At 43.1% G+C, this 26,252-nt stretch overlaps 1 long non-coding RNA gene across 1 annotated transcript; it reads right to left on the minus strand.

Annotated features, from left to right (window-relative positions):
- Positions 1-480: 480 nt before the first annotated feature.
- Positions 481-8,008, minus strand: LOC128109441 (uncharacterized). The gene is made up of 2 exons (XR_008217819.1): positions 7,936-8,008; positions 481-2,419 (listed from the first exon to the last, which is right to left on the minus strand). It is a non-coding gene; the product is annotated as an uncharacterized LOC128109441 (long non-coding RNA).
- Positions 8,009-26,252: the final 18,244 nt, after the last annotated feature.

The following is a 26,252-nucleotide window of genomic DNA, read 5'->3' on the forward strand; positions in this document are numbered from 1 at the left end:
AAATTCAGAGAGGCAGTGGGACCAGAAATCTTAAGTACTGAAAAATTATTCTGAGGTGATCAAATGGAGGCAATTTATATAAAGTATTATTTAAAGAAATGTGGCCATGAACAGAAGTTAAAAAACAGGGTAGCTGATGACAGTGGCTTAGGTTTGACAGGGAACTCGTTCACAAAGATACACAGCAAGTGAGCAATCTTTGTGTGAGAGATAAAGTGAAAGGTTGAAAACAGAGTATAGGAAGTTATTGTTCAACCTCAGAGGAGACAGAAGACCTCAGAGGCTCAGCTGAAACAGACAGCTTCAGATAGGAGGCAGGGCATGCATTTGAATGAGCTAGAAGGGGAGAAAGGATTAATGGAATATAGATAATTTAATCCCAGCATTCAGGAGGCAGGGGCAGATGGACCTCTCTGAGTTCAAGGCCACCCCAGGCTACACAAGATTGATCCAGTCTAAAAGAGAAACAGAGCCAGGCAGTAGTGGCACACATATCTTTAATCCCAGCACTGGGGAAGTTGAGACAGGAAGTGATATGGCTGGGCGGAGAAAGGAATATAAGGCAGGTGGAGACAGGACCTCAGGCTCTTTCAAGCTGAGAATTCAGTAGAGATAAGAACTCTGGTGGCTGGCTGCTCTGCTTCTCTGATCTTCCAGCATTTACCCCGATATCTGGCTCCAGGTTTTTATTAAGACCAATTAGGATTTGTGCTATAGATGCCAAAGATAATAGGAGATATGATTTGAAAGTTTCTCTGATACTGATCCTATTCATTGAGTAACCCAATGCACTGTAATATCTATAGCAAACTCTTAGCAAGCAAACATTGCTACATTAAAACAGAATTCAGTTCTGGATATATTTTCTCTTATTAAACATAATTATCAATATTATGACTGTGAAGTCTGTATTTCAATTTAGTAAGAGGTCTCCAGTACAGTAAGAACTATCAATATTTCCAAAAGAATGATTTTCAAAACCCCAAGGACCAGTGGATCTATTTTACTGAGAATAATAGGGCCATGTCTACAGTGTTTACTGAACATTGAGGAACAAAATAATTAGATTTTCAGTTGTGAAACAGAGACTTAAGCATTCCCAAGTACTAAAGAAACTAGACAACAATGGGATTCCAATAAGCATGCTGGAGACCCATTGCATAAGGCTAAATTAGGGAGCTTTCCACTATTTGTAGATTTCCATGCATTCTTGGTCACACATTACTTGACCTTTGCATATACTCAGTCCATACCCATAGCTAAACCTCATGAAGACTCCAATATCCTTCCTGTTACTTCGAAGACAACAGACTGACCTCCTTTCTTCCATCCTTGTTCATTTATCATCTGTTTACTAATCCGTAGCCAGAGTGATCTTCTGAGATGTCAGTGGGTCATGTCACTTCTTTGCTCCAAAGCTACAAGCTTTCCATGTCACTGGAAGACCAATCCAATGGAAATCCAACAAGTTAATCAAGAGCACAAGGAAACACAAGCAGGAAATCCAACAAGTTAATCAAGAGCACAAGGAAACATAAGCAGGTGCAGGTTTTCTGCAAGATGCTCTTCATCAGGTACATGTTGTGAATACGTGTCCCAGATCCTCAGAAGACAGTCTTGGCAAATTGTATACTCTTCATGCAGTCTTTTAGATACCAAAACCTATGAGATTTTTCATTGTGTATTCTCTCTCAACTTTTAAGTCCAAGTTGACTGGTTATATCATCAGGATCTGTGGATTCTTCTTCCTTCGTTTCTCTGAATTACACCCCAGCCTCAAGTGGTCTTGGAGCACTTCCCCATAAGGTCACTATTATCTTCCCTGGGGTTCAGCTTCCCTTGTAATCCTTTCCCCACTGCTTCTACTGATCTGATTTCCATCCTTCGCCAGGTTCCTACAGTCTTTAGTATAAAGCTCAAACTCCTAGGGAAGATTAACCCACAAGAAAGAGTCTGCCTGGTGTGACTATTTGAGTTGATCTCATCTTATCTGAAACTTATTTGTTTACTGCACAGCACAATGAACGCGTGAGCAAATGCTATCTCCTTTACTGAGTTCACCCCTCCTTCCCTGACTAATTCTTAATTCTTCAAAGAAGAATTCAGTTTGATACGTCCTCTAGGGGGCTTTTTGTTGAGTTAATAGCAGACACAGGCTTCCTCTTAGTTCCACAGTTCATATTTTAAAATTAGCAACAGTTGAGCGATTTCTAGAAGAGAAAGCTAAGATCTGAAGAACTGGAGTGAAGGGATACAGCCGCAGGTTGAATGAATTGTGTATTTACCTCCAAAGGGAAGTGTGTTGGTCACATGGCAGGTCCTGCTCTGATGCAACAGAACCAGAAGTTCCTTTTCATGTCCGGGCCAAGCTATGCTGTCTGTGTTTGAATGGCACAGCCTGGCACTTTATTTAAATCTTCTGTAAAAGGAAGTAAGCATAAGTTTACACTTTTATAAATAATCGTCTTGATACTACAACATTTACTAATGATTAATGATAAGAAGCAAGATAATCTTGTTTTAGCCATTCAGAAGGCACCATAAGCTTCATAATGTAATAATCAGGCTACTAGCTCTCAAAAAACCTGTCTGCTGAGTGATCCTTAGGTATTATATTCACATGTCATAGCTTTTTAGAATAATAATTCTGTCCCGTTTTATTTTTAAAGATTTTAAAAAATTTTATTTTTTAAAAAATTGTTTTGAATGGAATCTTCTTCCACAATTTTTAATGTACAGATTTTATACTGTCATTTTAAAGCCATACAAGTAAGAGTGCTAAGCTGTGGATTTAAAAGAAGTAGGTGTGTAAATATTTTTAGTCTGTATTATTCAAAAAATAAAAAATAAGCCGGGCGGTGGTGGCGCACGCCTTTAATCCCAGCACTCGGGAGGCAGAGCCAGGCGGATCTCTGTGAGTTCGAGGCCAGCCTGGGCTACCACGTGAGTCCCAGGAAAGGCGCAAAGCTACACAGAGAAACCCTGTCTCGAAAAACCAAAAAAAAAAAAATAAAAAAAAATAGAAAATAAAAAATATAATAACCATATACAATCAATATACTATTTTCTTGACTGTTAAGTACTGAGAGATATTTATATTTTAAAGTAAACTTTAAAACTACTTGTTATGAAATATTTTATTTTATGTATATGGACAATTTGTCTGTGTGTATGTCTGGGCACCACTGTGTGTGCCTAGTACCCAAGGAGACCAGAAGAGAGTGTCTGGAACTGGAATTACAGACCGTTTTGAGGCTCCATGTGGGTTCAGGAAGTCAAACCCAGGTCCTCTGGAAGATCAGCAAGTGTACTGAACTACTGAGTCATCTCTCCAGCCCCAAGATTTTATTTTATTTTGAAGCATGAGAGCACACATTTCAGGTACCTAAAGAGGTCAAAGATCTGAGAACAAAGGAAGGCATCAGATCCCCTAGAGCTGGAGTTACAAGCTATTGTGAGCTGGGTGCTGGGAACAACAAAGGTAAAGAAACCCCATCATTCTGCCTACTGTTCTCAGAAATCCCCCACACTTCTGTGTTCCCACAATAGCCAGCCCAAAAGGAGCTCTGAATATTCAAAGACAACTACCTTCCCCATGACTCCTCTCAAAGGCAGTCACTACCTCCTCCTTGGCTGAACGGTGGGTTTCATTTCATCACACTCTATTGCCAGTGTGCTATTATATTGACTCTTTTGTAGACTCAGGAGCTTTCTTGTGGGTTATCCCGGAGGGGTAGAAAGTGTGGGCCTCTCTACCCCACCTCAAGGCAGGGAGTCTCTGCAACTGTGCTTATTCTGAGGAAAAGGAGGTCTCTAGGTGGGAAAATATGAGCAGGTCAGGACCTGAACCAAAACCTAGGAACCCAAGTCTTCTTGCCTTGTGCCAGGATGGTTTCCCTTCAGACACACAGTCACACTGGCCTGCAGGTCTGGCGGCAGTAGTGTGGGACTAGTAAAGGAAGAAGGCTCAACACCTATTCAGGAATGCTGGCACCAGTGAACTTGCACTTTCATCCCCTGAAGCACTACCTGGGCCCTCTACCAGCCAGGAATCCTGACGTTAATTAGTCCTCAAAGCACCCCTCTGATTTCCCTTCCAGTGGTTCTCAACCTTCCTAATGCTGCGACCCTTTAAGACAGTCCCTTGTGTTGTGGTGACAGAAAATTATTTCCACTGCTGCTTCATGACTGTCACGACCCACAGGTTGAGAACCACCGCCTTATGCTCAAAGACAGAAGACAGCACATGGCCAGGTGATGTCATCGGAACCACTGGCTCAGCCTGCAGCTTGGGAATCTCCTGTGAGCTCACTAAAAAGGCAGGACCAGAGGCCTACGGAATCTGAATTTCAGTTATGTCCCAAGTCATTTGTTCGCACGCTGAAGTTTTGACAGGGAACCGGTGTAGAGAATCATGGAGGAACATGCTACCATGGGAAGGCTCCTAATTTATTTGAGGGGTCTCATGGAAATCTTCCACCAAAAGGTGGGACCTAAATAGGAGACTTAATGAGTCATGGCCAGTTGTCTGCAATTTCAACAGGGACCACGTGAGCACAACAGGATCTGCTGTCCACTCCTGAGCCTTTCCACCTGTCCTCCACCATCCGGTTGCCCTCTGGAGCCCCACCCATGCCTGGACTCTTGGCTCGGGGTCTGGCATTCTCAGGCACTCACTGCATGCCAGAGACAGCAGGAAACCCCCTCTGGAGTTCAACCCTTCATTCTTGGAACGGCTTCCACCACCATCACCACCACCCCACATCCCGGAGAGCAAGGCAGTCTCTTGGAAGGATTTTTCTACAAGTGTGAATGGAATGAAGGGATGACTGATAGACTGATGAATTGTACGCTGAACTCTGACTTTTAGGCACTAAATATAGACGGTGCACATGCTGGAAGAGCTAAATATAGCAGTGCTGGCCCGGAGAGGAGAAGGGAACTCTCCTGGGACAGACTGGATGGGGACTGAGTGGTGACCCCACAGCTGCCGCAGCTGCAGGTTAATTTATCACCCTGCTGGGGAAGGGGCGCACTTCGATTTCATCCAGAGATGATTTGTGTGTCAGAGCATTTGCTGGGAGCCATTTTTCTGTTTAAAAAAAAACCAACAAGGAAGCACATGGCTCAGGATGCCTCTGCCTGCCTCCAGCAGGTTGGTCTTCTCCACTGGGCTACAGCTCAAGGCTGTCCTCAGTGGGGTGACTTTGGATCTCCTGGTGGGTTATTTCTAATTCTGTCCCTCACTGCCCCAGATCTTTCTTGTTCAGTTAGACAAGAAGGCTCTAATTATTGAGGCTGAAGGTCGGAATGAGGATGGATTGCTAATGCTGCCCAACTGTATGCCCCGAGGTGCCCTTTCTGGTTAAAGATCCTCCATGGCCTGGCTTGCTCTGGGAAAGCCACTTAGCTTTGTCCAGGTTAGGGCTAAAGGAGAGAGTCCTTGGCCCCCTGCCTCTCTCTCAGCAGCGGTGAGAAGACAGCATTAGAGCAGCACTCAGACTCTCTTGGAAAAAGACAGTCGATACCGGGTGGCACCATTTCAGAACATGAGATGTCTGCCTGCCTGTACTGCCACTCCAAGAAGCCATCAAAGACAGGGAAGGCGTGATAAGCATTCGTTTACCATTTTCCCTTCATTAGCAAGAAGCCTGTGTCTCTCCTGGGGTAAGACGGAGATAGCTCATCTGCATTTTGATTGCTGCCTTTGGATAAGGACAACCGAAAATAGATTCTGAACTCCCCCTATGATCAGTTCCCATTAATTAGACTTAATGATGTGACCCAAGCAAGGAAAAGAGATCTCCTTGCCTGTCCACGCATAAATCATATTTGATTCATCACAGTGTGTTTTCTTCTCCTTCTCCTTGGTCTCCCCCCAACCCCATCACGTCGTCACCCAGCATTGCAACCCAGGAGCCCATCTGCCACACCTCATCTCCAGGCCCCCCAGTGGTGACCTTGAGAAATTGGCGGTCTAATCTCAAAACCAGGAAGGAAAGTAAGAGTTCAGCCCACGGATTGTTTGAGGGTCATCATATTCATCCGTCTGTAAGTGACACTCAGTGTGGCTGTGACTTGGTTTCTAAAGCTAGGAGAAAATGTCCCCCAGGCTCTTAATTGGTCTAATTCTCATTATTGTCAAAGTGCTATGCAAAGCCACAACACTTTTCTGCCATTCCGTGACAGAGACTGAAAATGTTAATGTAAATACTGAGGGAATGGAGACCGATGATGTTGGTATGGGTACCAACCTCTCAGGGTCTTCACGATGGAGATATGTTAGCATAAATGTGACTCAGGGGATCTCTGACGAGAAAGCTACGTTATTTTGTGACCCACTAGCTTAGCACTGATTCATCTGTCTGCGGTCTAAGTCTCCTCTGCCCTTGGATCCCCTCACACCTGTGGAGACTGCGGTGCTTACAGAGAAATCAATAGACAACAGCATCTCTCTAAGCAGGCGGTCAGCAAAGGCCAACTCTAGCGATTTCTACAATGCCTCACATCTTAAGGATGGTTGGTGGTCTTGCTCCTAGACATCCAAAATGTTTCTTAAGATGACATCACAAGTACAGACTCTCCTCCAGTCATCCAATCAGCAGGCTTTTCACTTGGACATCTTTCCTGTCTCCAAGTCCAAAGGCGTGTGGTCCTCCGGCCCATCTTTAACGATGAAGGCCTGTTCAGTGGCAGAGTGGGCACTGGCCGAGGGGTCTTCCTGGGACTGATTCTATAGGTTGCACACCCTGGCTGCTATGATTGACCTAGTAGTTTTACAACTCTGAAGAACTAGATGTTAAGTTTGAAGATTTAATGGCAAAGTAAATGGCTTTCATCTATAAAATGTGTGTTTTGTCTGGTACAGATTTGATTTCCATCTTGTGAGAATGCAAAAGCGATTTCACACATTCTACTTTATTCCACTATAGGGTGTGTGTGTGTGTGTGTGTGTGTGTGTGTGTGTGTGTGTGTGTGTTCTTCATAATTCTCCTTTGAACTCATTTGGCATCCTGCTCATTCCCAAATTATTTAATGGGTTATGTAAAACCTCCATCGTGTAGTCATGTGACATTTGTATGTGAGTCATGATTTTACCTTGTTAAGAAGTGTGTTTTAGCACAAATTTTCCACTTAATATTGGTAGCTGTTATATTACATCAATAGTTATTCACTGCAGCAACTTCAGTTCCATTTTCTTAAAAGTGCCAGAAAAAGACAAAAGGTCATTTCGCAGATGAGGCGGTAAGCCAGGCCCCTTGCACAATACCAAGGAAGCCAGGGCCACGCGAATTGCTGTCGCCAAGGCTGTAATTTTAACGGAAAGCTTTCTCTGCCATGTTAAAAAGAGAGCAGCTGTATTGATTGGAATAAACGAGGAGGTGTACAGACAGCCTCGGCCCTCCTGAAAACCCCATCGGATTTGCGGAGACCGGACGAAACGATCCACACCTTGTTCCCCTAAAACAGAAAAGCAGCCTCAGGGAAAGAGGCGAGAGGTGTACGAACCTCCAGAAAAACACACCTCTTTGCATTTCCCCTAAGGCACTCAGGCACTGTGTTCTGCTGAGGCTTCCTTATCCGGGCCTTGTCCTATTTCTTGTCACGCTCTAAGCCCTAGAGGGCAGCAGCGCGCCCTGAAGGACCTAGCCCAATTCCTCCTGCAGAACGTACTCAGTGAGTCCTCAACACTCTCCCACACGGTACACCCCTCCCATTGTCACAAGCACTGCCAACAAGGCAGCCCACCCCCAGCCTCGTGCCTGAGCACTGTGGGATTGGGGCTCTGGGCTCCATCACTTGCTGCATTGCAGCGCCGGCCTGGAGCGCCGCACTGTGCCGCCACCCCCGCAGCTCTGCGCAGCCGCTGCGCCGCCGCCGCCGCCGCCGCCGCCGCAGTTTACATAAGCCTGGCACACACAGCCGAGAGCTCACCTTCTCGGGGATCGGGATGGAAACGCCCTCCGAGACAGTGAAAGCTGAGCCGCTACTAGATTGCTCCTCACATCACCTCCTCCCCCCCCCCCCCCCCCGCCGCCCCCAGGAGCTGTCAAACAGTCATGTCCTGACATGGCGAAGCCAGAGCAGGAAATACCTGATGGCAAGATGGAAAATATCCCACCATGGACAGCGAACTCTTCTCCCTAAGAAAACAGCCACACTTGGCATGGCAGTGCGTGCCTTGACCTCTGCTAAAGCAGCGCTTCCTCTAACCCGCTGTGACCGGCAGGGTTAAAGCCAGCCAAGGGCATCAAACCCAGTTTGCCAAGAAGAATGAAGGACAAACTGGTTTGTGCCGGATCCTCTTAACTACCTCACTTTACTTACTGACTGACCTTGTAGGTAATTTCCCCACCCTTCTCTCCTAGCTTTTCTAGAATGTTCAGTGGAAACATGGAGAGTTTTTCCTGGGGCAATAGGCCCGTCCCAATTTCATGCTAACAACAATAAGTGGCACTACCATCTCCTCTCATCTCCAGCCAGCCTCGGCTGATATCTTCCACTCCTAGAGGACTTGGAATCTCACCCCCAAGGAGCCTAGGCCCTAAAACCCTCTGCCTTTCGCCTCCATTCTTGCCCTACAGAGCCTTTAAGGGATGCAGATCAAACCACAGATGTGTGATTCATCCCCTCCAAGGAGAAGGAAGGAATTCCTAATCAATACCATAGTGCCTAGTCAGGGAGTACCAGAAATACGCTTTTCCAGGCTGGGGAGATTGCTCAGCAGTGAACATGCTTGCCACAAAGTTTGACAACCTGCGCTCTATTCCTGGGACCCACCTAGAGAGAACTCACTCCCACAAGTTGTCCTCTGGCTTCTACATCTGTACTTTGGTACGCGCAGGCGCGCATACACACACACGTAAATAAAGCATTAATTAATTTAAAATTTTAAATGGCATCTCCCTCTGCTAAGAACTAGGACTGCTATTTGCTATTATCAGGCTTTCTACTCCAGCAGGGTCAGATGGGGAGAACTTGGACCTGGTACAGAAAATCCGGGCTGCCCAATTTACCCTGGATTAAGGAGAGGACATGGGACCTTCAGCCTGGAATGTCATGGGCAGCCTGGGACAAGCTGGTCACCCGGGGCATGGTACTAAATGGATTTTTTTTTCTTCCCTTAGAAACTTGAGCTCTGGATTAAAAAGACTTTCATTTCTTTCCCAAAATATATGAGAGTGTTTTCTCCCTGTGGAATTACAGTAAGACCGAAGACAACGCTCCACGAGCATTTTAGAAACTTGATCAACAGAACTTGAAGAGGGCTGTAAACAGGGCAGAGTTCTAGAAGTAGGTGTCAAGACATCTAATGGGCTAATAATGTTCAGGACATTTAATCTTCAGCTATGCCTTGTTTATGCCAGTTGGAGTGCCACAGGCAGAAAAAAGAACTCCAAATCCAGGATGGCATCCCCACATATGCCCCTGGCTGCCGCTACCCCAACCTGAGACTTAGAATAGAAACGGCCATCTTCCGTGTGGCATTTCCTGGGCATCATCAGATGCTGTCTCTCAGAAGCAGCCAGATGCACCATCATGGAACGAGCAGCCCTGGCCTACATTCAAACACCTGAGTTCTATTTTCAGGCTGATCCCTATGACTATATGACCTTAGTCAAGCACTTGACCTTCTCAGATGAACTATAAAATGTGGGATAAAATGCTTTCCATGCCCTCTTCTCCTCTTGTTGTGAGGATTAAATGAAATGAAATTGACTCCCAATGATTTGTAATGCCATAGACCTTAACCAACAGTTTCAGGGTGTCTTAAGTCCTAGTTTTCCTGGATATCTTGTATTTTGTCCCAGTTTTGGGAGTCATAGATCCACTGTAGTGAATCTTTGATGGTTTTGAGCATTTTCTTCTTGTACATCTTCATCTTCTTAAATCAGAACCCTTTTACTCTGGTATTAAATCATTTCCTAGACTTCCGTGGATTGCATTCACACACCAGATCTTCAAATACCAAAATGAGAGGTAGGGTGGTGGCCATTCATAACCACAAGTTATGAGGTTACAACAGGGGCACTTATAGAGATTGGTTGACCTCGTTAGATTTTCCTGGGACTTGAATCCCTAAAAGGATCAGGCTACAAAAGTTGAGCAAAGAATGTAAGGGCTTTGTAGGCTGTCTCTTCAACTTAGGGTGTGGACACTCTAAACAGGTTGTCAGTATCAAAACAGATTGGGTGGGGTGTATAGAAGGAATGGGTAGTATTCTGTCCAATTCAAGAGGCTGCCAGTACTAAATGAGATAGTGGAACAATTCATCATAAATTACTCAATGGAATCCCATTTATATGTGCAAGATTAATGGAGGTTAGAGAGATGGCTCAGTGATTACAAGCTCTTGTGCTTGCTGCACAAGTATTAGGGCCAGAGTTCGAATCCCAGCGCTAATACAAGTCAGGCAGCTCATAAAACTGGCAACCTTAGCTGTAAATGGAGTTGGAGGAGAGGCAGGAGGATTCCTGGGTCCTGGTGGCTTCCACTCTAGCTGAGAAAACCAGAGTCCCCACTTCTTAAGAGCCCTTACTTCAAGGATAGGCAAAAGATGGTAGAAGAGGCCACCCAGTGCAGTCTTCTGGCCTCCACAGGTGTGCTTTCAGACATGCACAGCTGTACACACAAGTACACATAACTCAGGCATATAAACATAAATAAATATTTTAAAAGATCAGAGTAAATAATTTTGTAGCTTTATATATAGTACAAATTTATAGCTACTGTTAATGTATAAATTGGTATCATTAATTGTATTTAAATATTATGCAAACAATACCATGATCTTTTCTCTTAACATTTTCACTGTTATTCCAAACAGAAACTACCAATTTATTGCATTTAAACTACCTAATTCCTGCCTTTAGCCCCAGATACCTATAATCTACTTTCTGTTTCTATGAACTTGCTAATTCTAGCTATTCCATAGAAACAGACTAATAAGATCTGTTACATTCTGTCTGGGTTATTATGCTTGGCATAATATCTTCCTAGTCTCTCCATTTTTTGGTTGCTGGGTACCTGAATTGTTTTTACTTCGGGAATTTTATAAATATACTATGGTGAACATCAGCATGTGAGCATCGGTTCAAATTTTGTTTTCAATCCTTTTTTTTCTTCGGATGCACTTCCTGGGTCATATGGTAATTCTATGTTTAGCTCTTTGCAAAACTGCCAAACTATTTCCCATGGGAGCTAAAACATTTTGCATTCCCACCAGCAATGGGAGCTTTCCATTTTTTTCTACACCCTGTCCAACACCTATTATTTTCTGCGTTTACTTTGTACGGTGGTAAATGGTATACAGATGCTTAAAGGCACACAAACACATGTAATCAGGCAAGTAGGTAAAGGTCATCAATCAGTACATTCATGCAAATTGAGAATCAACTATACACAGGGTACTTCATTCATAAAATGCTTCCAAGGAAGGCACATTGCATGTCTACATAGCTTGGGTAAGAGGCGAGAAAGCTGGAGACAAAGATGGATGTGGAATTTGACCAGAAAGTTTGCCCCAAGTGATCGTGCAGAAGAAAGACCTTTGCCATTATATATGGCTGTTGAGCAAGGACTCAAGACTCCTGGGGTCTAAACCTGTTTTTTTGCATATAGTGCTACTCTATAAAACTTGTACCAGTCTTTATTCATTTGGACAGTAACTTGGAAAATTGTATTATAGTAATTGTTAGCTAGTTGTGCATTTGAGGTTGAATTCCTGAGTCTATAGATCCGCTGGTGTGTGTCTTTCTATGAAAGCCCCCATGGGCTGTCCACATTAGCTTCTATGACTTGGGAGATGAAAGTTAGATTATTATAACTGAGATGTTTTGTGGAGACCATCCCTGGTCATTCTTTGCTTGCTGCATGGAGACCTCCTGTCTTGCATTCCTCATCTCTTGGTTTCTTTCCTTGTTTCCTGAGATTTTGGTGCATTCTCGTTCTTCATTTGTCACAGAAAGGCGGTACAGCAAACTCCCAGGCTCACAACTCCCCAGCTGCCTTGGAGTGTTATTCTCAGATCAATTTGATCACCACACAGAGGCGTGCGACTGGAACAGAAAGCAGGGTGTGAGAACTTACAGCCATTTGAAGTCCAAGATGAATTTTAAGCATCTCGAAAGTATAATCTATGTCAATGGGAAAGCAGACTCTAATTAAAGGAAAGGGGAAAATACCCGATCGTCCACACCACTGTGTTTACTATATAAAGGGGTAACATAAACACTCCAGGAAAAAAAGAAACCGTGGGTAATTTCAGAACAGATATCACATCTTGTGCTTCCATGACTCCAGAATAGCTGCTTCTATTTTTTCCTTTCTACCTGTTCTTTATTTAGCCTTCCTCATTTTCAGTTGAGAAATGATCACTTGGAATAAAGACTGCCTTTCTCAACCTTCTGTGAGCATGTTGAGATTTCATATGCAACTTCTAAAAAACGTCTCTGGGAATAGAAAATGAAAACCCTGGGTTCCAAGGATTTCACACCAGCCTTGGCCTGAGTGACCCCTGATTTATACTGCTAAGGAGAAAAAAGGAAAATGAACTTTAAGTTTGAGTCCCTACTGCTCTGGACTTCTGGCCACTTATGGATAAACCTCTTCCTTGATGATGGAACCCTTCCATCTCTGGAAGAAAGTCTTTCATTAAATAGTTGCAGTTATGACAATTACAGCTAACTAATATGCCAGGCGTGTTGTCTTTCTCATTTATATGGAAAGTCAGTGTTTTAGATTGTCAGGGATATACATACACATATGTGAGGATTGAGACATGATTCATTCTGGTATGGTTAGCAAGGCAGACTGTGGAATACACACACACACACACACACACACACACACACACACACACACACACCATGAGGTCTAGATAGATAAGGTACTATGCAGTGCAGAATGTAGCAATCCAAAGGGAAAAAAATCAAGGATTGTCACTGATTGCTGAAGTATAAATCGACGCAACTTTGGGGATCAACTTGCTAATAATACACATCGAATTTTAAAACCATCATCCTTTGTTCCACAGTACTTTAGGTTTTAGAGACCCACTCTAAGGAAATCATGTGGGAAAAGAGTGATGCCCAAACCTTTCACTGAAGCCCTAGGTAGGGAGATAGCTTCTGCACTCAAGGATTCAGTCAATAAGTACATCTGTCAGAAGTGTAGGATTGGCGGCAAGCCGGCATCCTCCTTCCCCATGAGTTGGCTTTCATGAAGGAAGAGATTCCAAGAGGATGGAAAAGGAATTGAGTTAGGGAATGGCAGGCAGCAAGGCACCTGCCTCCCACCCAGTCCGTAGTGCATCCTTCTTACAATGGGAGAGGATTACCCAGAGGCCAAAGAAGCTATTCCCATAATAAGGCAGTGTTGATCAGTGCTCAGGGATGAAATGAAAGACAATGTAGAGAAGTCTTCATTTGGGGGAAGAAGCTTGGTTGGAGATATGCATTGCAAACTGGGAGATCTGCAGGTATGAGGAGATGAAGAGGCCTGTTGGGAGACAGCATCGCAGTGGTGGGCCCCAGCTGCAGTGGCAGTGAGCAGGTGCTGCCCCCAAGCGGCTCTGCAGACAGCACACATGCTTAAGGGGCCAGGAGCCACAAACCAGATCCCTCCTGGTATAAATCAAATGGGAGGAGTTGTTAAGGTGCATGCAGATGGGGGACATGAGCCAACTAAATGTGTCACCACAGGGGCTCTAACCTAGGTGCACTGTGGTGGAGGGTGCCCAGCTAATCACGATTTGCCTCATAAAATGGGAGCCCATTGTCTACAGGGACTCAGTTTCCTTTCCTATTCATCTCAGCTTTCTCCTGTCCATCATCTCTCAGATTCCCAGGGCACGTGTCTATTTGAGCGTACTCAGAAAGCGGTACTTTGTGAGGTTCACGAGGCAGAAGGACGACAGGCCGCTGTTTCTGTTGGAAGATCTATTCATATCTATGAGTGTCGATACAGGGCAGATGTGGGGTTTGACCGGAAACTCTCAGGTCTAGCCGTCAGCTGTGCTCAGCTGCAGAAGCAGCACTTACAACATTCGCGAATTTCAGTTTAGTTCTTCCAGATCACTGCTTCCTTCTTTGTTTATTGTTTGAGAATTTCATACATGCTTTCTGATCAAATCCACACTGCTTTCCCTCTCCCCCAGTTCCCCTGCTGTCCTTTCCCACTCCACATGCTCTTTTCTTAAGTCCACTGAGTCCTCTCAGTGCTACTCGTGTGTGCAGGGGCATACGGAGGTTGACTGGTGAATGTGCTACCTCTCAGGGGCTGCATCTCTGAAGAAAACTGATGAGGGTTGAGAGGTCTGTGGATCTATGGTTATACCGTTAAGAACATAGGGAGTTTATTATTATGTCCATTTAAGAGAATAATAGTACGGGAGGCAACATAATCATTGTATAAGCCCTCCATTCTTTGTATGAATTTGTGGCTTAAAAAAAATGGGAAATGCAGTGGAGTCTGATTTCGTGACTGAAGTCGGACAACACGGCCTAGAGCTTAAGCACCTGAGCTACAGTATTACTCAGACTTGCTTCACATACCAGGTCTGCGTTTCTTTGTAATGAAATCTTAAGCAAGGCCCCATGCAATCTTACCATAGCTTCTTCATATGTAAAATGGTAAAGGTGCCTACGTCACAGGACTGTCATGTGGATCAAATCAATGATACACGTGTGTATAAAACCATTCGTAAACTATCATGAGGTATCATAATTGAATATTACAAAATTAAAATATAATGACTTCAGATACAAGGAGGTAAAATACATAGACAGCCTAATCTTAACTATCTAAAATGCACATGTGGAAATATACCAATATCTTGGGCTTACTAATATATATCCAACATCTTCAGCAATTCATTTCCTTACTAAGTACTGAGTTTCCAGATGGTATCATTTTCTTTAGTGCATTCTTTTATATTTTTCTTATTATCTGAAATGAGTATATAAGTGCTACTATACAGAAAGCATATATGTGATATTAGAAAATGGCTCACAGAAGTCACTTAAGTATAAATTCAGTCCCCAGAATCATTCACAAATCCAAAGCCTCCTGAAAAGAAACACATCCAGCCAATTCTGTTTCTTTGTCAAGGAAATTTCGCCATCTTTGTAATATACTTTTCCCACCAGGTGAAGAGCAAGTAAATGTTACTCCAGATCTGGGAATAGCAAAGCCCACTTCAGGGAATTTACAAAAGGTCAAACGTGTAGGGACAGTCGAGTTTGTGGGATAACTCTGGAGACAGTCTGTTTTACTCACTGCTGAACAGGAAGAGAATCTGCAGGTGAAGCTGATGTTTAACATCTCAGTTCAGGAATAGTTCTGGGACTTTGCATTTTAGCCTTTAAATCCTTGCTAGTCCCTCTGGTGGTCCTGAAAAACTAAAGTGGCCTATGTTCAGATTCACACCTCCTTTTGTCCCACCATAATTATGAATAGTGCTTTTGCTCTCAGAAGGTCTTTGTTTAGACAGCTATGTGTGCATATGTGTGTCGTACGAAAGACATGTGCAAATAGCACTGCTCCATTAGATGCGTTATTGAAAATAGATTCTTCTCTCATACAATATGTCCTGACCACAGTTTCCCTTCCCTCCACTCCTCCCAGCTCACCCCTACCTCCTGCTCCCCCAGATCCTAGATTTTAATAGATGTCTGGATCCAGCAGTCTGTGTGTTGCTGCTCCCTAACTACCCATGAATAGCCACTGGTTTGTTTTTGTCTCTGCTGTTGAATGGATTGGCTTGAGTGACTGAAGCTTACTTCCAGTCCAACTAATGCTACTGGGGTTTCTTCTCAAGAACCTGCTTTATACGGAAGTATTTGAGAAAATGACGGTTTCTCTGCTTCTGACTATGTCTGACAAGCACGTGCATCTGATACGTTCTAAGACCTTCAAATGGAACTTCACGGCAGGTCTTACTGTTCTCTTCATCTTCAGGGCTGTGCGGTATGTATTTGTAGAAGTGTAATGAACTTCCGGTGAAGCAAGTTCAACTCGCTAGGGTTTACTAACAAAGAAAAGATGAGGACATCCACTCTTCGCACTTACCCATCAATCACAATTTCATGAAATTGTTTCCCAGTCACATCTTCGGGAGAGGTGGTTGATAGGAATTCATGTCTAGTTTTTTAATTTCCTTTTCATCTCTTCATTGTATTTTGGAATTAGGTCAGCACATAGCAGAGGTCCTACCACTAGATGAGGCACTGAACTCTCTGCTGGTAGAAATATCTGGAAGACACCTGCAACAATATTGCCTTTGAGTTTACAATACTAGGAGGTGTGTGTGTGTGAGTGTGTGTTTGTGAGTGAGTGTGTGTGTGTGTGTGTGTGTGTGTGTGTGTGTGTGTGTGTGATGTTTTCACATACTCTTCCTATGGCCTGCAGTTACTTTCTTCAACTCTCAGAGAGAACACGAGTAAATTTGTTTTTAAAATGCAATACTAGATTATTTGTAGACAAGTCAATGCTAATCTGAATGTAAAGAGAACAAAACTCATTTCTGTAATGTTCTGTATAGATTCACGGAAAGAGAGAGAAAATCTTTGCATAATCACTGCTAGAGATGAGTATTATAATTGTAAATGAGAAAGGCAGTCTGCCTTTACAATCGCAAGAGAGGACTCCTGAAGGACTTGAGATATGAACTAGACATTGGAAATTGAGACGAGCTTCCTGATTGCTCTTTCGAGGAGTGTTATGACATGTAGATAGGTCCTTTGGTCCCAAGTAGAAATTCTGGGACCCCTAATGAGGCACAAAAACAGCAGAATAACTTCGAACCTCAGAAGGAAAGAGTCCCAGGGGCTCGACTGCTGGATGTCGCAGAGTGACTTGTGTGGAACGAGGGATGCCTTGTGAACGAAGGTCTGGATAGTGTCTTTCCCTAGTGAGTCAACTGTGCTCACAGCTCTTAAAAATGTAGCCTTCCGAGCCGGGCGGTGGTGGCGCACGCCTTTAATCCCAGCACTCGGGAGGCAGAGCCAGGCGGATCTCTGTGAGTTCGAGGCCAGCCTGGACTACCAAGTGAGTCCCAGGAAAGGCGCAAAGCTACACAGAGAAACCCTGTCTCGAAAAAAAAAAAATGTAGCCTTCCCTCCTGGTGGAAATGGCAGCAGGAAGGAAAGCAGAAATGTCTGGTCCTGGTGAGGAGCTCTTGGAATTACTATTAAGTAGAGAATTGTCAAGTGGAGAAAATTGTTAATTCTATACTTTTCGGGGAGGGGGCACTAAGATGTGTGTGTGTGTGTGTGTGTGTGTGTGTGTGTGTGTGTGTGTGTGTGTGCTGGCAGTCAAATGACTGCAAACTCACCAACTGTGTGTGCTGCAGGCTTTAGGACAGAACAGGGGTAGCACTGTCTCCGGGCCCTTGTGTGTCCATGCCTTACCTGAGTTTGGCTTGTGAGAGGCCTGGGGGTTGGCAGGGAGGGGAAAGGGTAAGGAAAACTTACAAGTCACAAGAAGACAAACCCCAGTCCAGACACTTTCCTATTATTCCCAAAGTGAACTTGGTACAAACTTGACCCAGTCCGATTTGAGCTGCAGAACTGGGCCGTAAATCTCAGAAAGGCAGCCAGCTTTACCTGTCACATTGTCAAGGCACCGTTTGCCTCAGCTCCTGCTGAACCAAATGAGCAGTTGTACCTGTGGTGCTTAATTTGACATTTCTGTTCCCAATCTAAGTACAAAGAAGTTGTTAAAATAGCAAAATGCCAAGGGTCAGTGAGCCACAGGCATTCAAGAAATCTGTGTGCAGGATGCCTTTACCAATAAATCTATTGGCATTAGTATATAATTTCCAAAAGTAAATATATGCTTTTGAGGAAAATTCCCATTAATGGTTTCTTATTACACCAGATTTTTGTGCCTAAATCTCTTGCCAAAATAAATCTGGTTGGCTAATTTCTTACATGAAGGGATCCTGACACGGGGAAGTCAAAGGCCTTCCAGTGGAATGAACAGCAGCTGAACTTGCTGCTCTCAAAAAAAAAAAATTATATAGTTAACATCAACCTGGAAAATAGGTAGACCCTGTCTCCATAAATCCCCTTTTCTCAACTCTCTTGAAATAGGAGTCAGACAAGCCAGTTCAGGTTAGCCATGAATCACTGTGTAGACATCTCTGGGTAGAGATAGAAATCTCACTAAAATCAGAATCATTGAGCAACGCTGATGATTTGTTCCTTCCCCCAATATCCCAGGGTCATGGAGACCCGACCAATCACAGCAACTGCCCACTTACTCACACGGAGTGAAGGCAAAGGGCTTCCGTTACACTGAGGAAGGGCAGAAATGGGAAAACATCAACTCACAAGTTTTGTTTTATTGTTTTTATTTCTCCCGTGGCTGTAGGTCAGGCTGTATGTCAGGCAGGCAGGAGTCAGTCTCTGAAGGAGATTCCAGGGTCCCTTCCAAGAGAAGGGTGACAGTAGCTGCTGTGCTTTCCCTGTGGTATAATCTTACTTTTTATCTGTGCAATTCTTCAATCACAAGAATAATGAGGTCTTAAGGAAATATGTAGTTATAATCTAATATTTTAGAATAAGTAAAAAGGATTACAGTAGTCTCCTTTTTCTTTCCACAGATTCAATTATCTTTAGCAAACCATGGTTTAAAAAATACGAAATGGAAAAATTCTAAAAATAAACAATTCACAAGTTTTAAATTGCATATCATTCCGAGTATCTTGATGAAACTCATGTCCTCCTGCTCCATCCTGCCTGGGACATGAATGACCCTTTTGTCCTGTGAATTCACACTGTATACACTACTCACCCATTGGTCACTTAGCAACCATCATGATTACCAGTGTGGTTATTGCCAGATGGTAACGGTTGTGTAGAGGATTCAGAACTATTGAGGTTTGGGCATTTACTAGTTAGCTTTCTTGGAACATTTCTCCATGGAGAAGGGGGCACCACTGATCCTAATTCTATTTTCAAGAGTCCCAAAGGCATAGTAGGATGGCAATACAGAAATAGTAGCAACTCTGTGATATCTATAGATGGTAGAATTATAGGATTTTTTTAAACTGTTGTGTGCTCTTTAGGTTTACTACTATAAAGATGCTTTTAACTTTTGCATCTCAGGAAAAGGAAGAAATCAGTAAGTATCTGTGACAGGGGAAATGTGCCTTAAAAACATAAATTTTGGGGTCGGAAAGATGGTTCCATGGATCAAAGTACTCACCACACAAGCACGAGGCCCGAGTTGAAATGTTCAGGCCCCACATAGAAGTCTAGTGCAGCAGACTGTGCCAGGAGGCAGAGACAGGTAGATTCCACGGGCTTCAGGTAGCCAGCCAGTCTAGCTGAAATGACCAGTTCAAGTTCAGTGAGAGAACCTGGCTCAAAAATTAGGTACAGAATGACAAGGAAGGAAGCCAATATCGACCTCTGACCTCTACATGCACACACACTGGTGAGTGAACCCCCACACATGTACACTCATCGTACACACACACACACACACACACACACACACACACACACACACACACACACCATAAACTTTGGGTATATACAGAACTACTGAGGCATGTGGTCAATAATAACTAATAGTATAAGGAATATGGTTTACATCAGACTGAATAACTTACCCCAGTTAAATCAAATGAAATATCCCCAGGCTCTACCCATTCCCTGTAAAGGGTTTTATGCTAGTATTGTGTTTTTATTGGCTTGTAGGTTTGTGCTTGGGTCAAATGGTAATATCTGGTCTTATGTAACAGAGGCAGGATTTATCTGGCAAATGCACTTTGTGGAGTTGGCGTTCTCATGTGATCCCCCCAAATACATGTATTATCCATTTGGGACAATGCCAACCTGAAGGGAGACTAAAGTAGGAAAAATGAGAAATGGAAGGGGGAACTTAGAGTATCCCTCGGTGGCACTGTACTGAGACACACCAAAGCTTGTTACCAGGCTGTCTTTACATTTGCTTTGGAGGTTGTAAGATTGGCACTAAAGTCAGCTGGCAATAAGAAACAACAGTCATGGAACAGAATCGGAAATTGAAGCAACCAGAGTAGAGGGAAGGGAGTCATGGCTTCCATACTCTTTGTGATGGCTGACATTTGGAGCTTGTCTGGACTCCACAGCCCTGCTACACAAACGGTAGGAAAGGGACTCCAAGGTAATCAATTTTAATTGCCAACTTGACTGGATTAAGAAATCCCTAGGGTATTAGTGAAGACGGTGTAGCTGGTGATGAAATTTCTAGAGACAATTAAATCATGAGTCCTCTGACTTGATCAGTGGATTAATCCCTTGAAGGATTCCTAATATTATGACATTACTAGGAGGTAGTAGAAGCTAGGAGGTAAGGCCTTGAGGAGGGAAACAAACCACTAGGTGAAGTTCCTTGGGATCATATCTCAAACTGTCCTCTACCTAGATGTCCTTTATTCTGCTACCATCCTCAAAAAGGTAAAGATTACCTCTGCCACATGCCTCTGCCATTTTGATGCTCTGCCCAAGTGTGTGAAGCCAAGCACCCTCTGAAACCATAAACAAAATAAGCCCTTTCTCCTTTTAATTGGTTCTCTCAGTCATTTGGTCACAGCAACGAGAAAAGTTATTAGTATAGGCTATACGTGAACATACTGCCCAATAGGCTTCCCTTGAACATTTCAGGACATAATTAAATACATCCAAGAGGAGTGTGTATTCTTATTTCCATGCCCAAAGACATCACAGGTCCAGGTACATCACCATGAGGGTTTTATACCATGAGATGACAGAGCTAGCTAAAGAAACAGCCCTCAGGCCAGAGCACACTTCATGAGCAAATGCAATCATCAATTTGACTGGCCACACAACTGAGATTTTACAGAACAAAGACCACAGCAAGACACCCACTGGGCTTTCAGAATGCTGCAAAGGGTCCCTGGAGAGCTGCAGAGATCACTGAGGAGAGGGCTTTGCAGCAGTCCCAGGTGCTGCATTCATGGGTGGGATCAAGAGCCAGCCTCAATCTACTGGAGCAGTATTAGACCTAAACACTTGACTCTGCCTGAGATGTCAGAGAATGCAACATCAGGAAAGAGAAGATCAGTTTTCCTTGGGTTTTTATCCCTTTTCTGTGATGTGATGGTACAGAGGAAAGGAAGTTTAAAGTCACAAGAAGAGAATTCTGAGGAGAAATGCTGATTTGTATGTTGCTTTGTGAGTACTCTGAATGATTGCTTTGTGTAAGTATGTGGGTGGTTGTATGTAATTGTGTGTGTGTGTGTGTGTGTGTGTGTGTGTGTGTGTGTGTGTGCATGCTTCACATGTTCCAAGAGAGACTGAGTGTCGTTCAAAACATACAAAAACAATGATAAATCTTATAGTGGATGTAGAGCAGGGTAAATGCCAAGCCATAGCAAGAATTTTAAAAGTAAGACATTCAAGTTTTGAGAATTCTACTGAGACCATGAAAAAGTCATACTAGACATGGAGTAAGAGAATCCAAATGCTGATCAACTGGTGAACAGCTAAACAAATTCACTATATCCATGCAATTGAACATTATTCAGACTAAATAAAAGTAGACAATCACATGCTACAACTTGACTGAACCTCAAAGATGTAATGCTGAGTGAACAAGCAAGACTCAACAGATTCATCTACAAGAAATGCCCAGGAAAGGCAAATCTAGAGGTTAGTGTTTGTCTGGGACAGGAAGCAGGGGCAGGAATTAAGTGCATATGGGAATTCACTTAATTTTTGGCATGATGAAAAAATATTTTAAAACTGAATTGCAATGCTTATTGTAGATCTTAGAAACTTGACGAACATAGTGTTCTTCATTTAAAGTGGATGAATCTTGTGGTCTATAAGTCATGTTTCAACAAAGTATATTTAAATTATGGACAACAATAAGTTCAGAATATGATTATTTCTGAGTCTGTCTCCTGCTCACCACTCCATTCACGACCTTCTTACCTAAAGTCATTTTAATAGTCTAACTGGAATCGCTGCTTCCACCATTTACCCCTTAGACGCTACTCTTCACCGAATTAGAAGGACACTTTTAAAATAAAAAACCTTTGTAATGGTCTCTCCTTTCACTATGAATGAACCTCAGTACCTTCCTGTGGCCAGCAAGATCCTGCGTGCTTTGCTGTCTTCCTGTGGCCAGCAAGGCCCTGAGTGCATTGCCTACTGAGCGCCTGATTTGGGCATTTGTAGAGTCTTCATCTGCCTAGAAAGTTTTTGCTACAGAAACCCTTTTCCCTTTGGGGGATTACTTTTTGAGACAAGGTCTTACTCTGTAGCCCAGGTTAACCTAAAACTCACTATATATCTGACTTTTAACTTGAAGTAATCATCCTGCCTCATCTTCCTGAGTATTACAGTTGTCTGCCACAACACTTGGCTTCCAGAAATAGCTTATGATCGCTCTCATTTCATTCTAGTACCCTGGTTATTCCCAGAGAATGCAACCTGATTCTACTCTACTTAAAATAGAATGCTGCACCTTGCTTCTGATCCCCATATGACATCTCTACTCTATCCTACTACTGCGCGCATGTGCGTGTTTCTCACTATCCATCTAGAATGGAAGTCCCTTGAGAACAAGGGTCTTACCTGTTATTGACTTTTGTCCCAACCCATATCTCATTTGAGGCCCATAGGCACCGTGGAAGTTAGGTCTTCTTATTTACAGAAGACAATGGGGCCCAGATAGATAAAGTTGTTTATTAATAGTAACACAGCCAGTGACGATCCAGGCTAGTCTTAGAGGCTGGGGCTACCTGACTCCACACGTTACACTCACTATATCAAGTGCTATGCACATCACACCAAGACGGCATCCAAAGGAAACCAGCTAAGCCAGATCCCACTAAACAAAGTTCTGTTGTTCTGTCCCCATGAAATCACAGTTAGTGGCATTCCTGACTCTGAATACCTTGATTCAGTGCGTGTTTTCAAGATCTGTGTAAAACACAAAGAGGCTGTAATGGCTTAGGTTCCTCACAGCCACTCCTTTCAAGAATCCAGCCCCCATCATCCTTTAACCTGAAATAAACACACTTCAGAAGAATTGAACATTCTACACCCTCCCAAATCCAACTTAACAGCAAGATCACACGGGCAGAGATAAGAAAGATAGATGACCCCGGTTCATCACAATTTTTCCTTCCTTCAGAGGCTAATACATCACATATCTTCATAGCAATCTGTGTGATTTATTTGTGTAATCAGAAGAGAGCCACACTTTCAAAGTTGTATCTTTGTTCAAATCTGTAAATACAAAATGTAACCAAGAAAATTATAATGTTATTTAGACCCACTCTCATTACATGGGAAGGGACTCTGTTCTGGGTTTCCTTTCTTCGGTGTCTTTTTATATGTTATTCGTGTGTGTGTGTGTGTGTGTGTGTGTGTGTGTGTGTGTGTGTGTGTGTGTGTGTAGGCCAGAGGGCATTCCTCAGGAAGCACACATCTTTTTTTTTTTTCACTGAGACAGGTTCTCCCATTAGCCTGGTGCTCCTTGAGTAGGCTGGGTTGTCTAGTCAGCAAGTCTTAAAGGTCCTCCTGTCTCTTTCTCCTCCATGCTGGGATTACAAAATCACTCCCACTGATCATTCCCATGAGTGGCTTTTTTAGATGGGTTCTGAGATCTAACTCAGGTCTTCTTGATTGCATGGTAAGCTGCATCCCCAGTGCCTTTGTGTTTTCAATAGCTACAATATAGAGATATACCAGGGATCGCGATCCTAAGACAGCCTGACCATTTTAGTGATGGAGAAAAAAAAGACAACACCCATGGCAATGACAGCATGGTCTACCTCCCCAACACTCACTTAGAAAGTCATTACTGTTTCTATGGAAGGGCTGTGCTTGCACTAAGTCTTGAATCTACAAATACAGTCCTAATCAGAAAATGGTCGGCCTACAGGATCTCACCAATTCCGTAGAAACATAAGCAAATTCTTCTTCCTTCATCTCCTCTAGAAAGTGAGGGATAAGATAATGGAGCTGAAGCTGAAAGTCATCACTATGGTTACCTCTGGAGTAAGAGTGAGCATCCTTCAACCAAGCAATCCCAGCCCTTAAGTAAGAACTTGGCACAAATCTAACATGATGCTTAATATATATATGTGCATCATGCCATAATCATAGCTGATGAGGAAAAAGCTGATTATATATTTCAGAGTTACTGGATTCTCTGCCAAAAAAGATCATTTCCCCTCTTCTTAACCTACAACTATCTTTATGAAATAGTTTAAGCTCTTTGCAGAACTTTCATATGGAGTCTCTAGGGTTCTTCTCTCAGGGTCCCTCAGAGTCGGCCTGCTATGAAGACAAAGGCTGACATCATGGATTCTTTCCCAACAAGAGAATAAAGGAAACTATATTCTGACAGAAAGCAAGGAATCAACCTTGATGGTAGTGGTTGTCAGAACTCGCCTCTTCCCATTAACTGGTCATCCCTAATCTACTCACTTGATCTGGCTGTGCTGTTTAGGGGGGAGGTTACTTCCCCATCGCTGCACACGAACTTTGGCATCTTGGGTCATCAAAACCTCCAACATAGAATATTTTCCAGTATCTCAAGGGAAAGCATAATGCAAGAGCTATTGCAGCTCTTCTTATGGTTAGCAAAACCTATCCCACCCCAATTTCTGGGAAAATTATCACAGAGGAAGAGATCACAAATCAGTGGGCAGGCTTTATTGACTATCTCCAATGTCCACGGTACCTAGCATTCTGCTTTGTAAATAGTGGAAACTCAATATAAGTGTGTGGGTGTGTTTTGTGAGGCAACTCTTATTTACATATTTTTCTATTTATAAAAATAATAGATAGAGAGATAGAGAGTTTGGTTTCCAACACTCAAATGGCATCAACTCCAGTTCCAGAAGATCCGGGATGCCATTCTGGACTCCATGAGCATTAGGCACATTGGTAGTGGCACTTACACGTATGCAGACAAAACACTTCTAGACATAAGAATAAATAAATCTTTAAAACACAATAAATACTTAATGCAGTATAACTGTGGACCAGCAAGATGCAATATAATTGAAAAACTGTGGACCAGCAAGATGGCTGTGGATAAAGGCACTTGCTACTTGCAAGCCCAATGACATGAGTTCTAATCCCCAAACCAGTATAAAGGTAGCAGGAGATACTGATTTCCAAAAGCCCCTCCCTGGCCTGGCCTGGCCTGCACATGCATGCTGCAGCACACATATCCACATATGCATCATGACTGTGTTTTTGTCTTGACTCTGTAGCCTGGGACAAGCTGCTCACCTCCCTTTCTCTTTATCTACAAACATTACCATTACTACTCTTCCTGCCTCATCTCTCCTGCCTTTTGCTGTGAAGCTTTGGGGGATTAATCTAAGTCCAAAAGACACTTGTAGACAAGGGCACTGGATATTCCTTATTTTCAGGGCATCAAGACAATGTACCGGCAAGGTGTGCTGGGACCTTTTCAGTTGCATGCAATTTTCTTTTGTTTACTGACCTTGCTCCATATTGACAAGATAGATGGAGAAACACATCAGCAGGCAAAATGAAAAAGACTCTTAATCTTTCATCTTTACCCACAATTCTGTTCTATCTGAAGCACATGGGTGATTATGATTAATAGCACACTAACACCATGAAATTATTTTTTTCAAAGTAAATATGACTCAAAATTAGCTTCTCTGCATTTCTCACAACCCTACACCTTGAAAACAATTGCCTAACCTCAGTTAGGTCACCTTCAGCTATGTCCTTAATGAATTCCAGTCTTGAGAGTAATGAAAAACACAGGGAATTAAGCAGCCAATTCCTTTCAACTTTTTGTTAAAGTACAATATGTAAGTTAGGAAGCACACATATGTCCAATATAGGTGACTCTTATGATCTGAACTGGCCTGTGCAAGTAGCTTCACATCAAAAACAAAACTTAAACCACATCATGCAATTCACTTGTATGTGCCAGGCTTACTTTTAGGCCACCAACCAGCTCCCAAATCATGTCACAGAGACTTATTAGTTGTGAATGGTCTGCATTATCTTAGCTCTTATTTTAAGTTGTTTCTCTTTATCTATGTTCTGCTTCAGGGATTTTTAACCCTTCTTTCTTTCTGTATATCCTACTTTTCTGCTTCTTGTGTCTGGCTGGCAGTTGCCTAGCTTCTGGCCCTGGACATGTCCCTCTCTTTCTCCCTCATCTCTTCTCCCTCTTCTCTCATACTTTTTGAGCCTAGATTTCTCCTCCTATTTATTCTTTCTGCCCAC

Source organism: Peromyscus californicus, unplaced genomic scaffold, assembly GCF_007827085.1.
Source record: "Peromyscus californicus insignis strain IS unplaced genomic scaffold, ASM782708v3 Scaffold_14__1_contigs__length_90479793_seg_2, whole genome shotgun sequence".
In the NCBI taxonomy this organism is placed as follows: domain Eukaryota; kingdom Metazoa; phylum Chordata; class Mammalia; order Rodentia; family Cricetidae; genus Peromyscus; species Peromyscus californicus.